This window comes from Siphateles boraxobius, unplaced genomic scaffold (genome assembly GCF_051911475.1).
Source record: "Siphateles boraxobius isolate OS27281-9 unplaced genomic scaffold, OSU_SipBor_1 19, whole genome shotgun sequence".
NCBI lineage: Eukaryota > Metazoa > Chordata > Actinopteri > Cypriniformes > Leuciscidae > Siphateles > Siphateles boraxobius.
In genome coordinates, this window is record NW_027508799.1 from 4,063,608 (window position 1) to 4,081,812 (window position 18,205).

General features: G+C 43.5%; 2 non-coding genes across 2 annotated transcripts; both read right to left on the bottom strand.

The window, feature by feature from the left end:
* Positions 1-8,338: 8,338 nt before the first annotated feature.
* On the bottom strand, positions 8,339-8,410 carry trnaq-cug (transfer RNA glutamine (anticodon CUG)). Its single transcript has one exon. It is a non-coding gene; the product is annotated as a tRNA-Gln (tRNA).
* An 8,925-nt stretch (positions 8,411-17,335) lies between these two features.
* trnaq-cug (transfer RNA glutamine (anticodon CUG)) lies at positions 17,336-17,407 on the bottom strand. Its single transcript has one exon. It is a non-coding gene; the product is annotated as a tRNA-Gln (tRNA).
* Positions 17,408-18,205: the final 798 nt, after the last annotated feature.

Consider the following 18,205-nt stretch of genomic DNA (forward strand, 5'->3'; position numbering starts at 1 on the left):
TGTGATCGGACTTACCAAGAGGAGGGCGACTCACTGCCTTATATGCGTCTGGGATGTTACCGAAGCACTGATCCAGTATGCGAGTGGAGCGAGTGGGCATGGTGACATACTGCTGCAGAGTGGGTAGATGAGGTGACAGCTGACATGTGTTGAAATCCCCCAAAATAAACACTGGCTGATCTGCTGATCGGGAGAGAGCAGCATTGAAGCTGTCGGTTATTATTTCCGCAGCTTCTTTGTTATTAGGCCCTGGGACATAAACAAGAATAATGGTGATTTGCCCAAACTCCCGCGGAAGGTAAAACGGCCTGATAGATACAGACAGCAGCTCATAGTCTCTAGTGCACACTCTCTTGAGTACTTTGAATTGTGAAGCCCAAGCGCTGTCAATAAACATACAGAGTCCTCCCCCGATGGATTTTTGAGATGACACCTTATCACGATCTGCTCTTATAACTGTAAATCCCTCCATATCAATGCAAGTGCTGTCCTCGTGAAGCCATGTCTCTGTGAAGCAGAGCAAATTACTCCTCCGAAAATCCTCATCAAACCGGAGACGTGTTGTGATCTCATCCAGTTTATTATTTAATGATCTGACGTTTGACAGAGTTATGATGGGAAGCGGGTGTCTGTTTCCTCGCCTTCTCAACCTGTTACGAACGCCCCCCCTCGAGCCTCTTTTTTTCGTTTTCCTACCTTGGGCTTTTCCATGAGGGGTTGATGATACGTGATTTAAGTCCACAGACACAGCTTTATTCCTTAGGGCAAGAAGAAATTCCCTCGAGTATTTAATCAGTGGCGACGTTCGTTCACTTCCTTCATTGTTCCCGGCTAGGGCAAAGTTCTCTCTAACGACAGCATATAGGATAAAAAAGATCACCACTGCGCGCAAGTAATCCATTTCCATGTTGCTTAACTCAAGGACGTGAACAAAACAAAAGTTTACAACACGATTAACGCCAAAAATTCACAAACAACAAACAAACGAACGGAGAAGCACAGGGTCAGCAGCCGTGCCGCGCCCCCTAGTTCCACTTAGGTTTAGGAAGGGCAGGTAAAAGGGGAGGCTCAGCAAACACAGGAGGCTGCACAAGGGAGGACCTTGTGAATGGTTCACAGGCAGTCAGGTACTGCAGGACACGCTGTGTCCATGCCTCACTGTGTTGTTCCATCAGCTTCTTGTAGAGCTGAGTCACACTGTTGCCCAGTGTCCTCTCCCTCATCATCCTCACCACCCGGTTGTCACATGAGTATCTAAAGAAACAACAGTATAATCATGCAAATGCTTTGGTTGGAAAAAATAACACAAATAAAAGCGCCTGATAATGAATGATTGTCATTATGAATTACCTGTATGTCAGCAAAGCTGGAAACTGACTGCGGTGGCCCATATCCAGCTGTCCTAAGATGTCCTCATTCCAAGCTGGATACTTCTTTTTGCAGCGTTTGCACTCCAGATACTCAGTGGCAAGGTCATACCACCCATCAATGTCCAAGACCTTGCGCACGGTACGGTAAAGTCCTGCCGCTGTAAGTCTGTGCTTACCACAGTCTGGGCGAACGCAGACAAGAGGAAACAACCACATCTTTAGCGGCATCCATAAGAAAATGGGCCGACAGAAGAAGAGGTCAGGTGAGGCGGGTGGCTGGGTGTTTATTAAAGGGGGCTGAGGAGGATACCACCAAAGCTTCAGCTGGGACACTATTTCTGGCTTTCCGGTTCGAATGTTGGCCTTAAACAGTGTGTTCCGGATCCACTCATGCTGGAAAGGTGGAAGATGATCTCTCCAGTGACTAGGAAGCTCAGCTGGTGGCTGATGATGAGGAAGAGCTGGTGTCTGTGCTGTTTCCGCTGATGGAGACGGACCGGCACAGGCCTCTGAGTGAACAGTAACATAAACAATATAAGGATGACTGTTATTTGATAGTAATATGCCATAAATTCAGTCCACAAACAGCCGGCGAAGCAGTAATTTTAAACAAGTATTAATAATAATTATGATTATATTTAGGAATAACAGTGAAGAAAATGGTATTAGTGTCAAGAAGCAAAGAACACAGTGTACACTTTATTGATGTAAGGAATATGGGATCAATATAGCTCTTTGAGAATGAGGATAAGATGGAATGAAAGAAGGAAAATGAGTCGTGATGAATTCAGTAAAAAAAAGTATGATGCCCACAGACATGAAGCATGCACACAGACACAATAAGGAAAAACTGTTCCTCTAATTATTAGAACAATGAATCTCCACCATCCTGTCTGCTCAGGTTGAGTGAGTGAGAAGAGCAAGCGGTGTGAAAAAGTTATCCAGTGATTGTTTAGCAACAGGTAAGTTCGGAAACGCAAATAAATACACTGACACCTTTGGACATCCTTAAGGTTTGGAAGAAGTGCACTCAAAGAATGCCTCCCGCTTGAGGCATGATGTCACATAATTCTGTATTGTAAACAAAAAATGTTTAAAAATGTTTATTTATTTTCAAAAATAATGATTCTCAGTGGGTTTCCACAAAACATTCTTATAATATTTGCATTTGTGTCATATGCCACACCTGTATTTAGCTGTGCTTCACATTGTGATGCAGCAAATACCAGCTCCTCATCATCATCTTCAGCAGTGGGAATGGAAGTGCCTGGAGCAAAAATGTTAAAACTATTACTGTGATCAATACATGGAGACAAACATATGTAAGATGTTGCTTACTTACCAGTAGCGAAAAGCTGCTTTCGGACCAAATGTTTGGCTGGGGGTTCTGCTGCCGGAGGAGGTAAAGTGGACTGCAGTAATGGATCTGGAAACAACAAGTGGAAAAGTTTGCCATGACGATAAATGAATACATGTAGAACTGCTGTAGGGAAAATTCTATATTTACACTCCTACTCACAGGGTTTAACTGGTGACATTAGATTTTTTGCCAGCTGTGAAGGTGACAAATGTTTGCCACGCGCCAACAGTGCTTTCACAGTGGCGGTCTGCTGTAAACCAGTTTGGATGGCTGTAGGTGGACGTGCAGAGGCACTAGAGGTTGCAGGTGGACGTGCAGAGGTACTGGAGGCTGCAGGTGGACGTGCAGGCTGATGTACACTGGTGCCCATATCAGAAGCCCGTCTTTTCAGGACATACGCCTTGAAAATGGCCATGTTAGTGTTGGGCCTGGCATCTGCCTTAACCAAGTACCTGATGAGGGATTCGGCCTCATTGCTCTGGTCTTCATAAACATCCTTCATGGACCGGCCCTGAAAGTCACCAAACTCCACCATCAAGCAGCCCTGGTCTCCAGTTGCCCGGGCTTCTGCTTGCATTTCCTGCTTCCTCTTATACTTCTCTACTTCTTCTGCCATCTCTCTAATATGAGAAGTGTACTGTAGGAACAGTTGTTTATTTTCTGACAGGGGGGTTGTCTGCGCTTTCTCACTGGAAATGCTGAGCACCAAATACACTGCGTACCCCAGAGAGTTTTCCAGGAGCCATCTAAATCTCTGACCCTGGTACATCCCAAACTGAAGTTTGCAGTGAGCCAGTACTAAAAACTGGTCACTGGGATCTCCACCGTTTGTGCAGACAAAAGTACTTGCCTCTGCCAGCACCTCCTCCTTCGATTTGGCCCTTCCAGACACCACATTTTGAAGTTGCTTCGCCTCCGCCGATGGCGCCATGAGGAGACGGTTTGATGTTGCTGACTGGCGACGAAAAACGGGGTATGCGTACATTTTCTGAAATGAAAATCAGAAAGAGACTATTACCTCTGTCAATCTAAAAGATACCTGTATGTTAAGTGTGTTACAATAATTTAGCAAACTACACAGCAGGACTTAAATCATGTTTTTCAGGCATTTTGGGTGACAATATGGAAAGAAATTATATGAAATATTAGATATTATTATGAAAATCTTGGCAATTACTACTAACTCCCATTATTACACTACTTTTTTCATTACATGTTGCCCCAAGAATACATTAATATGCAAATTAGATACATAGATACATTGTATAAAATGGGAAAACCCGCTTATGGCCATTTATGGTTCAAGAGTGCTAAAGGACAATATCTACTTCTCCCTCCGTCATCCTTCTGCAATGTGTGCCAATCCACTCAACCTGAATGGCACACACACACCTGGATACAGTATGAATGACCACAGGATTTCATTTCAGCACCTGAATGGACATGCGGTTGACACATCACACAAGGACAGTGATAACACCACTCAGCCACAACAACCTCTGCTCACGGACACAATCTCAGCTGAGCCCTGCCCACAGAGCTCACCACAGACAGACTGTGACATACCAGCACTGCTCCAAGATACAGCACCCATAGACGACTTTCTGGAAAACAGCCAGGGAAACCAGGACAGCATATTACAGCCTCCAATAACACCAGAGCAAAAATCCCTCTCACCGGAAACATTACCACTCTCTCCAGCATCTCCACTTCTGTGCTTCTCAGAGAAATTGGAACAACTGGTGCATGGTGGAACTAGACTATCCCACTCTTTTGCTGCGAGCCCCCAGATACCAACCAAAAAACGCCAGGCCCCACAACCACCAAAGCCTGCGGGCCCAGCTCGCCCTCCCCCTCCTCCTGTGAGAGCTCTTCGGCCTCTGCCACAGCGCCAGGGCCCACACCCTCCTCCAGCGGCTCGAGGTGAACCAAAAACAACTGATACCAGCTCTCAGTGATATGTGTCGGGTCCCCGCTATGATAACAATAACTTTCTCAAATGTTTACAGAACAAGCGGGAACCCAGTGTGCCTGTATCTTTTTCTATTGCTGTTCGATTACATGATAGAAAGTCTAAGGCCTTCAAAAGCCGTACAGCAAACCCATCTAATCTGGTGCCTATTACACGACATACCAAGATTGCTGTGGGGACAAAAAGTAAGACTGTTAAGTTAGCACTTTTAACCATCCGCTCACTTAAAAATAAATCACTTTTAGTCAACGACTTAATAACCACATACAACCTGGATTTTATGTTGCTAAATGAAACTTGGCTAGAAGAAAGTTGCAGTGCAACAGTCCTCAATGAAACAGCCCCTCCTAACTTTACTTTTATGAGTGTCTGTAGAGCTGTCAGAAGAGGCGGAGGTTTAGCTGCTCTTTATAAAGATGTATATCAATGTAAGCAAATATCATTTGGGAATTACCCGTCTTTCGAGTATCTGGGTATTGTGTTAAAAGGTGCTCCACGCAATTTACTTATCATTGTTTACAGGCCTCCAAAATACTCTCCAGCTTTTGCTGAGAACTTAACAGAACTGTTATCAACAATTTCCTCAGAGTTTGACTGCTTTGCCATTGCTGGAGATTTTAACATTCACATAGAAAATGCAGAAAACAATATGGCAAAAGAAATCAAAACTGTTTTAAAAACTTTTGATCTGACTCAGCATGTACATGGACCCACACATAATCGTGGACACACTCTAGATTTACTTATCAGTAAGGGTCTAAACATTTCATCAATTGTTATTAAGGATGTAGCACTGTCTGATCATTTTTGTATTTTCTTTGATATATTGATCTCTCCTGCCATTGAAGCTAGATCTGTGTCTGTCAAGAAGAGATGCTTAAATGAGAACACTAGTGTACTATTTATGAAGGCTATATCTTTAACACCAAGCATATCTGCTGACTCTGTTGATTTTCTCCTTGATTCTTTTAACTCAAAAGTTAAGAGTGTAATTGATGATATTGCTCCTGTGAAAGTCAGGAAGAAGAGTGGCAGACAAAAAGCACCTTGGAGAAACTCAACAGCAGTGCAAAATATGAAAAGACAATGCAGAAAAGCAGAGCGCATGTGGCGGAAGACAAAACTTGTAGTCCATTATAACATCTACAAAGACAGCATCCATGCTTTCAATAAGGAACTAAGCAAAGCTAGACAGACTTTTTTCTCGAATATTATAAACAGCAATATAAACAACACGCGCACTCTTTTTGCTACTGTAGAGAGACTGACAACCCCCCCAAGCCAGATTCCCCAGTGAAATGCTCTCAGTGAGAAAGTGCAGTGAGTTTACTTCTTTCTTCTCTGAGAAAATCAATAATATCAGAAAGGTGATCAGCTCATCCTTGAGTTGCGCTGGGGTCAGGCAGATCAGACAACAGCACGAGAAAGTAGCCACTATGTCTGATTTCGAAGAAATTGATGGCAAAATTTTGGAAGAAACCGTACAGCAACTAAAAACATCAACCTGCGCCCTTGACGCACTTCCCACATCTTTTTTCAAAAATGTGTTACACAGCTTAGAAGCAGATCTCCTGGAAGTGGTAAATGCCTCACTTCTCTCTGGGAGTTTTCCGACCTCCCTGAAAACTGCTGTCGTCAAGCCCCTCATGAAAAAGAGCAATCTGGATAAGACCATATTAAACAACTATAGACCGATATCAAATCTTCCTTTCATAGGCAAGATCATTGAAAAAGTTGTCTTCAATCAGCTGATCAAATTCTTACGCTCGAATGGATACTTTGACCATTTTCAATCTGGTTTCCGACCGCACCACAGTACAGAGACCGCGCTCATAAAGATAATAAATGATATTCGCTTAAATACTGATACAGGCTAATTATCAGTGCTGGTACTACTCGACCTCAGTACTGCATTTGACACTGTCGATCACAAAATACTTCTTGACAGGCTGGAAAACTGGGTCGGGCTTTCTGGGATAGTCCTAAAATGGTTCAGGTCATACTTACGAGGCAGAGGTTATTATGTGAGTATAGGAGACCATAAGTCTGAGTGGACATCCATGACATGCGGAGTCCCTCAAGGCTCAATTCTTGCGCCACTCCTATTCAACCTGTACATGCTCCCAATGAGCCAAATAATGAGAAAGAACCAAATCGCTTACCATAGCTATGCAGACGACACACAGCTCTACTTATCCCTATCGCCTAACGATTACAGCCCCATTGACTCCCTTTGCCAATGCATTGATGAAGTAAACAATTGGATGTGCCAAAACTTTCTTCAGTTAAACAAATACAAAACTGAAGTCATTGCGTTTGGAAACAAAGATGAAGTTCTCAAGGTGAACGCATACCTTCAGTCTAGGGGTCAAACAACTAAAAATCAAGTCAGGAATCTGGGTGTGTCTCTAGAGTCAGACCTTAGTTTCAGTAGTCATGTCAAAGCAATAACTAAATCAGCATATTATCACCTGAAAAATATTGCAAGAATTAGATGCTTTGTTTCCAGTCAAGACTTAGAAAAACTTGTGCATGCTTTCATCACCAGTAGGGTGGATTATTGTAATGGACTTCTCACTGGCCTTCCCAAAAAGACCATAAGACAGTTGCAGCTCATACAGAACGCTGCTGCTAGGATTCTGAGCAGAACCAGAAAATATGAACACATCACACCAGTCCTCAGGTCTTTACACTGGCTGCCAGTTACATTTAGGATTGATTTTAAAGTATTATTACTGGTATATAAATCATTCAATGGCCTAGGACCTGAATACATTCCAGATATGCTCAGTGAATATAAACCCAACAGATCACTCAGATCATTAGGATCACATCGGCTAGAAATACCAAGGGTTCACTCTAAGCATGGCGAGTCTGCTTTTAGCTACTATGCCAGCCGCAGCTGGAACCAGCTTCCAGAAGAGATCAGATGTGCTCCTACAGTAGTCACATTCAAATCCAGACTCAAAACACATCTGTTTAACTGTGCATTTACTGAATGAGCACTGTGCCACTGTTCGTCCGACTGTTTGCACTGTATTTTATTTTATGTTTTAATTATTCTGATTTCATTTGATTATTTCTGTATTTTATCTTTTATTCCAAACTGTTTTAATTATTCTGATTTCTTTTGATTATTTTAATTTCTTCTATGTAAAGCACTTTGAATTACCATTGTGTATGAAATGTGCTATATAAATAAACTTGCCTTGCCTTGCCTAATAATAGCGGTCGCCGATTGGTCAAAAGTAAGCCACAGGAGCAGAGCCAGGAGAGAAACGCGATTGGTCAAAAGTAAGCCAAAGGAGAGAAAGGCAATTGGTCAAAAGTAAGCCACAGGAGAGAAACACGATTGGTCAAAAGTAAGCCACAGGAGAGAACGCGATTGGTCAAAAGTAAGCCACAGCAGAGAAACACGATTGGCTCACGTGGGCTTACTTTGGGCTTACTTTGGCTCAATCGGTAGGAAGCAGTAGGCGCAAGCGAGAGGTAGTGGGATCGATGCCTGCATTCTCCAGTGCTGTCCATCCTTTTTACGCCCCCCTTCAAGGGGGACTACCTAGATGAGCTCTTGCGGCTCAGTGCTGCCGAAAAAGTTTTTTCAAACGAGGTACTGCACACATTCCTGGCAAAAGCAGGTCCCACCGAGATTTGAACTCGGATCGCTGGATTCAGAGCCCAGAGTGCTAACCATTACACCATGGAACCTTGGCGTGTGTCAACTTTTCCCATGAGCAGCAGGATTTAAGTCATTGAGTCCAGAAGCACGATAGCAAGGATTTAAGTCATTGAGTCCAGAAGCACGATAGCAAGAAGCAGATGAAGCCTTTGCTTTTTAAGCCCATGTTTCCCCAATTCCGACTCGGAATTGAGAGTGCCAATTTCACCGCCACGTCAGCAGTTGCGCATCACCTCTGTTTTTTCCCTCCCTTCCGCAAAGAACCTAAAAAGGTTCCACCGAGATTTGAACTCGGATCGCTGGATTCAAAGCGCAATTTTTTGATTAAATCTACAATTAAAAGGTAGCCAGTGCAAAGTTGCCAGCAGAGGAAATGCGTCCTGTTTTTTTGTGGTCATTGGAAATCACGCTGCAGCACCTGCACACGTGCTAGGGATCGCGCCTCGTCTTTGTCTTTGAGAGCGATGGACACCTTCTCTCCATCATCGAGGGGAATTAGCTCAAATGGTAGAGCGCTTGCTGCGCAAAAGAAGGGGCACAATCTTTGCGCCCCCGCACACAAGCCAAAAAGACGCGAAAAACGAGAATTTGCCCACAAATTTCCCCTGCAACATTATTAGGGCTATATTCCTGTGCGTTATGAAGGAGTTTTAGTCACATTTGAAACAAGTCACCCTCCGCGGGCTGGATTCGAACCCGTGTTCTGCGTGTGATCAACTGCGCCTGCGTCTTCATTTATCTATGACATCATTATATTGATTTATATTTTTGTTGTGTGTATTATTATTATTTTTAAATATTGCACATTACATGTAGTTGATTATTTAATAAAATGAATAAAAATGGAGGGATATGATTTGATTGACATGATTTATCAGATTTGTTTTAAGACACTTCAAATGTTTTATTAAATGTTTTTTTTGTGTATATTATTTTTTAAAAATTGCATATTGCATGTTGTTTATGATTGAATAAAATGAATACAAATGTTTCTTCAAATATGTGTGTTTTTTGTGAGGGATATGATTTGATTGATATGATTTATTAGATTACTTTCAGACACTTTAAATGTTTTATTAAAATGAATACACACAAATATTTCAATGACACTTAAAATGTTTTATTAAAATGAATACACAAATATTTAAATGACACTTTAAATGTAAAAAAAACAAATATTAAAATGAATACACACAAATAATGAAATGAGTACACAGACACAAACACACATATATACATATATATATATATATATATATATATATATATATATATATATATATATATATATATATATATATATAGGACAATATGAAAGACTGGGTGGAACCATGTACAGTAATATATACAAAATATATACAGGAAAAAAGCAAATTGTTTATTGAGGAGGTGAAGTTTGGCTTGTATTTTGCTGGCGCTGTTCTGCCAACCAGTCATCTAAAGATTTTCCATTTGAGGCACGCAAGCAAAATGTGGCATTACCATATCGGCTATGGCCAAACTCTTTGGTTTTGGGCTGCCCACATTTGCTGCACATGTTAAAGGTTACCCCTCGCACATACTTCCTCTTATGGACTCCGCTTTCCGTCTCCTGGGCCCGCCGGCGCCTGTTCCTCTGGGTGTAACGGGAAACAGGAGCAGCAGACACAGAATCAGGTGGAGCTGGGCCTGCACCGGATGTTGAAGCACCAGAAGGTGGAATCACCATTGACACGGTCATGTCTGGGTTAAAGACTAGTGACAATGACCCAGGTGCTGAAATGGGCTGCACAACTCCTGATGCTGTGGGGGCAGGTGCAATGGGGCACACCATGGTGGTGGCAGCAGCAGGCCGTCGACCTGGTCGCAGAAGAGGAGCCTGTCCTTCTCAATTTGGCGGAAGGGTAAATGTATGTTTTGGGCGTGAGGTCGATGCCGCTTCATCCAATTTTTCCCTCGGTGGAGGAAGCTGCGTATCAGCCACAGCAATTGGGTCAGGTGGAGTCAGTCCCTGAGCGAGGACACTCATTTCCTGTTTTTTCTGCTGCCGTTGAAACCTGAAAATAAATTACATGTATTATATATATGTTTAAAAAAGTATTCAGTTAATTTGAAGAAAATAATGTGCCTTGCTTACCACTGAATGAGTGTCTTCTGGTTTAGCTCAAACAGCTGGATCATTGTTTCATCCATCAGCCTGCGATTGTTAAGCAACAGCTCTCGGATGTGGTGGTAATCTGAGAGCATTTTAGACCACCTGGGGCGGCAAACTCCAGCCTTCTTGGTCGCCGACTTGTGTAAAGCACACAGCTTTGTACAAATGGCCTCAACCAAGCGGCTGGTGCTGGGCCACTGTGCTGGTCCCCCGGGATGTCCAATCAGACACCGTTTTACAATCTCCACACCCGTTGTGACTCCGGACCGCTTTGGTGCCTTAAAGCGTCCATGTGTCAGCTGAGGCTGATGTCGAGGCTGATAGTTGACCCGCTGTTTGTCTATGTCATGGAGAGCTGTCCACAGCTGAATGGCCTCTGTCACCTGCAGGTCAGTGAGGTAAGGAGCCTCACGAAGACCAACCAGGTAACCTGCCATATCCTGGACCTTGTCCCACCCAGCAATGCCATCGAGCCCAATGACTGCTCCCTAGTAAATTCAGATTAATGTTAATATATGTGGAATAAAACGAGATTGAAATTAAATAAAGCCCTTAAAGTGTTTTACCTGAGCCTCGTCGGAGAAACTGCTTCCAGTGTCAGATGGCTGTGACAACACTGAAGGGGCAGGGGCAAGTTGGTGTCCTTCTCTAGTTGATGTGGATGGCTCAGCCAGTGACACGTCAGCCATTGATACATCAGCCAGTGATGCTGGGGACTGAGGCTGAGGCAAAGATGAGGGGCTGTTTGCGAGATCATGGCAGGGGTCATTCTCGTACAGCACTGGAACTGTGATGTCCTCCGTGATCTCTTCCTCAAACCCCTCATCTTGCAGGTCTTGGTCATCAATTTCCTCCACCAGCCTGTCTTCATCCTCTGGGTGCTGGAGCACTGGAGTCAGTGTTTTGCCAGTCTGGCTGTAAAGGTACTCTATTCCTAGCAATTCACCTACGAGAATAAAAGGGGAAAAAAATGTCTTAATATATTGTCTAGTACATTTAAGGCTAAATTGATACTTAGTAGAGTATTACAAAATAACAAATTAATGAATGTCTTGCCTGTATATGCTCCAGGAGGGCGATAGCGCTCATCCCAGGGCTTCCCAAAGACTGTCTTGCTAAGCTGGTCCACAACCTCTCTCATGGCACTGCCATATGACCGGATGGAGGACGCTACTTTTATGGCATCTTCCATCCGGTGATCATTCCAACGCATCAAGCCCTCAAGGAGATAGGCTTGAAAATGCGCATCACTGGCACTGGTTCCTAAAAGTAAAAAAAAAAAAAGAAAAAAGGGTTTTATATGTCACATATGTACAATATATTTACTACACATGAGGTGCTATGAAGTAGCTGGTTACATGTAATAGAGTTATGTAATTACATAAAAAAATTATTGTCATTATAACCAGAGTTATTAGTGATTTGTGAGGCAAGACAGCTTTGTCAATGCTTTTATGACATCAGAAAAGAACTGTAAAAGTGTGACATTTATTAATGTGACATTAATTTAACGTAATGGAAGCAGTTACAGTGCTTATATTTTTTTACAGAAAAATTACTAATCCATATGTATGTAATACCTGGAATAAAACGGTTCAGGTGGAGGTGGAATGACTCCAAGGAGGTAGAGCCTCGAGCACACCTGTAGCAGCACAGCTCCACACCGCCTTTCTTCAGTGTCCCCTTCTTTATGTAGAGCGGAAAGTGCTCTGGGTCTTGGATACACTGTACATGCTTCCGCTGTTCTTTCCATATCTGCTGGATCCGTTCATGTTTCAGAAGTGGAACTCCCAGAGTATCCTTCCCGTCCGCACTGTCAAACTGATCAATCAGTGACCCAATTAATATGGTGGTCTCCTCCTCCCCCCTGGTCCTCCTCCGGCAGTGCAGTGCCAACTCCCTCCGGTTAATGCGAGCACTGACCGCCTTTTCTGAGATGTAGCCAGTCTTCTTTGCTGCCAGCTCACCCTCCTTTGCACGGCGAAGAGCAGCCACATCCTCTGAATCCCACTGGAATATGGACATGGATAGACGTGCCATGAAGATCCCATAGAGCGGATGAGCCTCTGTCGTGACACCTGCAGCAAATCGCCGCATGAAATGCCAGATGTCCAGGCGCACTTCAAGCTCATCCCACTCCGAAAACATGGCCTTCACCTGAGACTGGCCGTGCTGATCTCTGTCCACGTACATCACCTTTGGGGATGCCTCTCCTGCCTCTCGGTAGCGTTTCATTAGGCCAGCTGCCATGGGGTCCAGTGCATGTCCCTCGGCGGCTGTTAGGACAGAGACAAGGACTTGGCCGTGTTCGTTACCAACATTTGTGCACCAGGCAGCTGTTCCTGAAGCAGCACCGGCAAGCTTTTTTGTGACCTATTGAAGAAAAAAATGATTTTTAAAAACAAAACAAAATAAAAACTCATAACTGTGCATTATGTACACACACACATATCCATATCTGGACAATTTCTGGATATAAACAGGGCTGTGATACCTTTTTTGTGGAGTCCATCTTGAGAGCACAGTCAAATACAGATGTTATTTTGGCCTTGACCTCGTCCAGTCGCCCCAGAACATCCCTGGCGTACACAGCTAACAGCCACTTAGGTTTAGGAAGGGCAGGTAAAAGTGGAGGCTCAGCAAACACAGGAGGCTGCACAAGGGAGGACCTTGTGAATGGTTCACAGGCAGTCAGGTACTGCAGGACACGCTGTGTCCATGCCTCACTGTGTTGTTCCATCAGCTTCTTGTAGAGCTGAGTCACACTGTTGCCCAGTGTCCTCTCCCTCATCATCCTCACCACCCGGTTGTCACATGAGTATCTAAAGAAACAACAGTATAATCATGCAAATGCTTTGGTTGGAAAAAATAACACAAATAAAAGCGCCTGATAATGAATGATTGTCATTATGAATTACCTGTATGTCAGCAAAGCTGGAAACTGACTGCGGTGGCCCATATCCAGCTGTCCTAAGATGTCCTCATTCCAAGCTGGATACTTCTTTTTGCAGCGTTTGCACTCCAGATACTCAGTGGCAAGGTCATACCACCCATCAATGTCCAAGACCTTGCGCACGGTACGGTAAAGTCCTGCCGCTGTAAGTCTGTGCTTACCACAGTCTGGGCGAACGCAGACAAGAGGAAACAACCACATCTTTAGCGGCATCCATAAGAAAATGGGCCGACAGAAGAAGAGGTCAGGTGAGGCGGGTGGCTGGGTGTTTATTAAAGGGGGCTGAGGAGGATACCACCAAAGCTTCAGCTGGGACACTATTTCTGGCTTTCCGGTTTGCATGTTGGCCTTAAACAGTGTGTTCCGGATCCACTCATGCTGGAAAGGTGGAAGATGATCTCTCCAGTGACTAGGAAGCTCAGCTGGTGGCTGATGATGAGGAAGAGCTGGTGTCTGTGCTGTTTCCGCTGATGGAGACGGACCGGCACAGGCCTCTGAGTGAACAGTAACATAAACAATATAAGGATGACTGTTATTTGATAGTAATATGCCATAAATGCAGTCCACAAACAGCCGGCGAAGCAGTAATTTTAAACAAGTATTAATAATAATTATGATTATATTTAGGAATAACAGTGAAGAAAATGGTATTAGTGTCAAGAAGCAAAGAACACAGTGTACACTTTATTGATGTAAGGAATATGGGATCAATATAGCTCTTTGAGAATGAGGATTAGATGGAATGAAAGAAGGAAAATGAGTCGTGATGAATTCAGTAAAAAAAAGTATGATGCCCACAGACATGAAGCATGCACACAGACACAATAAGGAAAAACTGTTCCTCTAATTATTAGAACAATGAATCTCCACCATCCTGTCTGCTCAGGTTGAGTGAGTGAGAAGAGCAAGCGGTGTGAAAAAGTTATCCAGTGATTGTTTAGCAACAGGTAAGTTCGGAAACGCAAATAAATACACTGACACCTTTGGACATCCTTAAGGTTTGGAAGAAGTGCACTCAAAGAATGCCTCCCGCTTGAGGCATGATGTCACATAATTCTGTATTGTAAACAAAAAATATTTAAAAATGTTTATTTATTTTCAAAAATAATGATTCTCAGTGGGTTTCCACAAAACATTCTTATAATATTTGCATTTGTGTCATATGCCACACCTGTATTTAGCTGTGCTTCACATTGTGATGCAGCAAATACCAGCTCCTCATCATCATCTTCAGCAGTGGGAATGGAAGTGCCTGGAGCACAAATGTTAAAACTATTACTGTGATCAATACATGGAGACAAACATATGTAAGATGTTGCTTACTTACCAGTAGCGAAAAGCTGCTTTGGGACCAAATGTTTGGCTGGGGGTTCTGCTGCCGGAGGAGGTAAAGTGGACTGCAGTAATGGATCTGGAAACAACAAGTGGACAAGTTTGCCATGACGATAAATGAATACATGTAGAACTGCTGTAGGGAAAATTCTATATTTACACTCCTACTCACAGGGTTTAACTGGTGACATTAGTTTTTTTGCCAGCTGTGAAGGTGACAAATGTTTGCCACGCGCCAACAGTGCTTTCACAGTGGCGGTCTGCTGTAAACCAGTTTGGATGGCTGTAGGTGGACGTGCAGAGGCACTAGAGGTTGCAGGTGGACGTGCAGAGGTACTGGAGGCTGCAGGTGGACGTGCAGGCTGATGTAGACTGGTGCCCATATCAGAAGCCCGTCTTTTCAGGACATACGCCTTGAAAATGGCCATGTTAGTGTTGGGCCTGGCATCTGCCTTAACCAAGTACCTGATGAGGGATTCGGCCTCATTGCTCTGGTCTTCATAAACATCCTTCATGGACCGGCCCTGAAAGTCACCAAACTCCACCATCAAGCAGCCCTGGTCTCCAGTTGCCCGGGCTTCTGCTTGCATTTCCTGCTTCCTCTTACTTCTTCTGCCATCTCTCTAATATGAGAAGTGTACTGTAGGAACAGTTGTTTATTTTCTGACAGGGGGGTTGTCTGCGCTTTCTCACTGGAAATGCTGAGCACCAAATACACTGCGTACCCCAGAGAGTTTTCCAGGAGCCATCTAAATCTCTGACCCTGGTACATCCCAAACTGAAGTTTGCAGTGAGCCAGTACTAAAAACTGGTCACTGGGATCTCCACCGTTTGTGCAGACAAAAGTACTTGCCTCTGCCAGCACCTCCTCCTTCGATTTGGCCCTTCCAGACACCACATTTTGAAGTTGCTTCGCCTCCGCCGATGGCGCCATGAGGAGACGGTTTGATGTTGCTGACTGGCGACGAAAAACGGGGTATGCGTACATTTTCTGAAATGAAAATCAGAAAGAGACTATTACCTGTGTCAATCTAAAAGATACCTGTATGTTAAGTGTGATACAATAATTTAGCAAACTACACAGCAGGACTTAAATCATGTTTTTCAGGCATTTTGGGTGACAATATGGAAAGAAATTATATGAAATATTAGATATTATTATGAAAATCTTGGCAATTACTACTAACTCCCATTATTACACTTCTTTTTTCATTACATGTTGTCCCAAGAATACATTAATATGCAAATTAGATACATAGATACATTGTATAAAATGGGAAAACCCGCTTATGGCCATTTTACACACATATTGCATAAAGCAAAATGGAAGTCTATATCAAATCATTCTGTTATCTTTTATAACATAGTTGGGAATCATCTTCATACAAAGTTTGGTATATAAAATCCTGAAACCTAAACAATTTCAGGATATAAAACACTGATATAATTAAGCTATATCCTCCTGAGACCAAAAAAAGTGTAGTTAATTTAGTATTATGTGTGTCATTACATTGTTTAGAGCATAAGAATGTTTTTTGCAAAAAGGTTTTTTTTTTTTTATAATGTTCATATAGGTTATACTATGTCTTCTGTAGAGGACACTAGGACTCATTTTTTATTATTATTTTATTTAAAGACATGAATAGGCAAAAACAATGTTTTTTTTTTAGATCACGTCTTTTTAAATAAAATAATAATAAAAAATGAGTCCTAGTAGTGTCCTATACAGAAGACATAGTATAACCTATATGAACATTATAAAAAAAAAAAAAACGTTTTTGCAAAAAACTTTCTTATGCTCTAAACAATGTAATGACACACAAAATACTAAATTATTAACTAAACTTTTTTTGGTCTCAGGAGGATATAGCTTAATTAGCGGCCGGCTAATTAACTTAACAGTAGCTACATGTTTTCTTTTCTGTATTTTATCATGGGAAAAGTTACAGGTTCACAGGTACTGAAGTAAACCTGTAATATACACGCTAGCTAGCTATATTGGCATGTCTAATTTTCCAAAAATACACAATGTATATGAATAAATATTAAACGATTATACAGTAATGAAGAATAGCCTTACCTGTTGCAAAGATGACAATAATAGGAGCCGCTGATTGGTCAAAAGTACGTCACAGAAGAGAAACACGATTGGTCAAAAGTAAGCCATGGGAGAGAAACGCGATTGGTCAAAAGTAAGCCACAGGAGAGAAACGCGATTGGTCAAAAGTAAGCGACAGGAGAGAAACGCGATTGGTCAAAAGTAAGCCACAGGAGAGAAACGCGATTGGTCAAAAGTAAGCCACAGCAGAGAAACGCGATTGGCTCACGTGGGCTTACTTTGGGCTTACTTTAGCTCAATCGGTAGGAAGCAGCAAGCGCAAGCGAGAGGTAGTGGGATCGATGCCTGCATTCTCCAAGGCTGTCCATCCTTTTTACGCCCCCCCTTCAAGGGGCACTACCTAGATGAGCTCTTGCGGCTCAGTGCTGCCGAAAAAGTTTTTTTGAACGAGGTACTGCACACATTCCTGGAAAAGCAGGTCCCACCGAGATTTGAACTCGGATCGCTGGATTCAGAGCCCAGAGTGCTAACCATTACACCATGGAACCTTGGCGTGTGTCAAATTTTCCCATGAGCAGCAGAGATTTAAGTCATTGAGTCCAGAAGCACGATAGCAAGGAGCAAATGAAGCCTTTGCTTTTTAAGCCCATGTTTCCCCGATTCCGACTCGGTTTGAGAGTGCCAATTTCACCGCCACGTCAGCAGTTGCGCATCACCTCTGTTTTTTCCCTCCCTTCCGCAAAGAACCTAAAAAGGTTCTACCGAGATTGGAACTTGGATCGCTGGATTCAAAGCCCAAAGTGCTAACCATTACACCATGGAACCAACACTTCCTGATAGCTGGCTGTCTGAGAGGCAGATAGCGATGAGGCTAGGTGGAATCAGGTAGACTAAAAGAGGCGGACGTGGACGTCATTGGAAATCACACTGCAGCACCTGCACACGAATAATGAGAAGCTTAGATACAGGAGCCTGGTCTGCAACACTGGACCCAGTTGATGTTGCAGGAGCAGAGGCAGCACTTGGCTGGACAGAAGGCTGTGGAGGAGACTGCAGAGGAGGCTGAACAGGGCGCAGAGGAGGAGACTGCAGAGGAGGCTGGGCAGGGCGCAGAGGAGGAGACTGCAGAGGAGGCTGGGCAGGGCGCAGAGGAGGAGACTGCAGAGGAGGCTGGGCAGGGCGCAGAGGATGAGACTGCAGAGGAGGCTGGGCAGGGCGCTGCAGTCCTGTGGGTGGCTGTAGTGAGGATGGTCCTGGTGCAGAGGGACAGGGGTTGAAGGCCTTGCTGGAAAGATGGAAGTTGCTCTTTCCAGTGGACAGGAAGCTCTGCAGGCGACTGGGACACC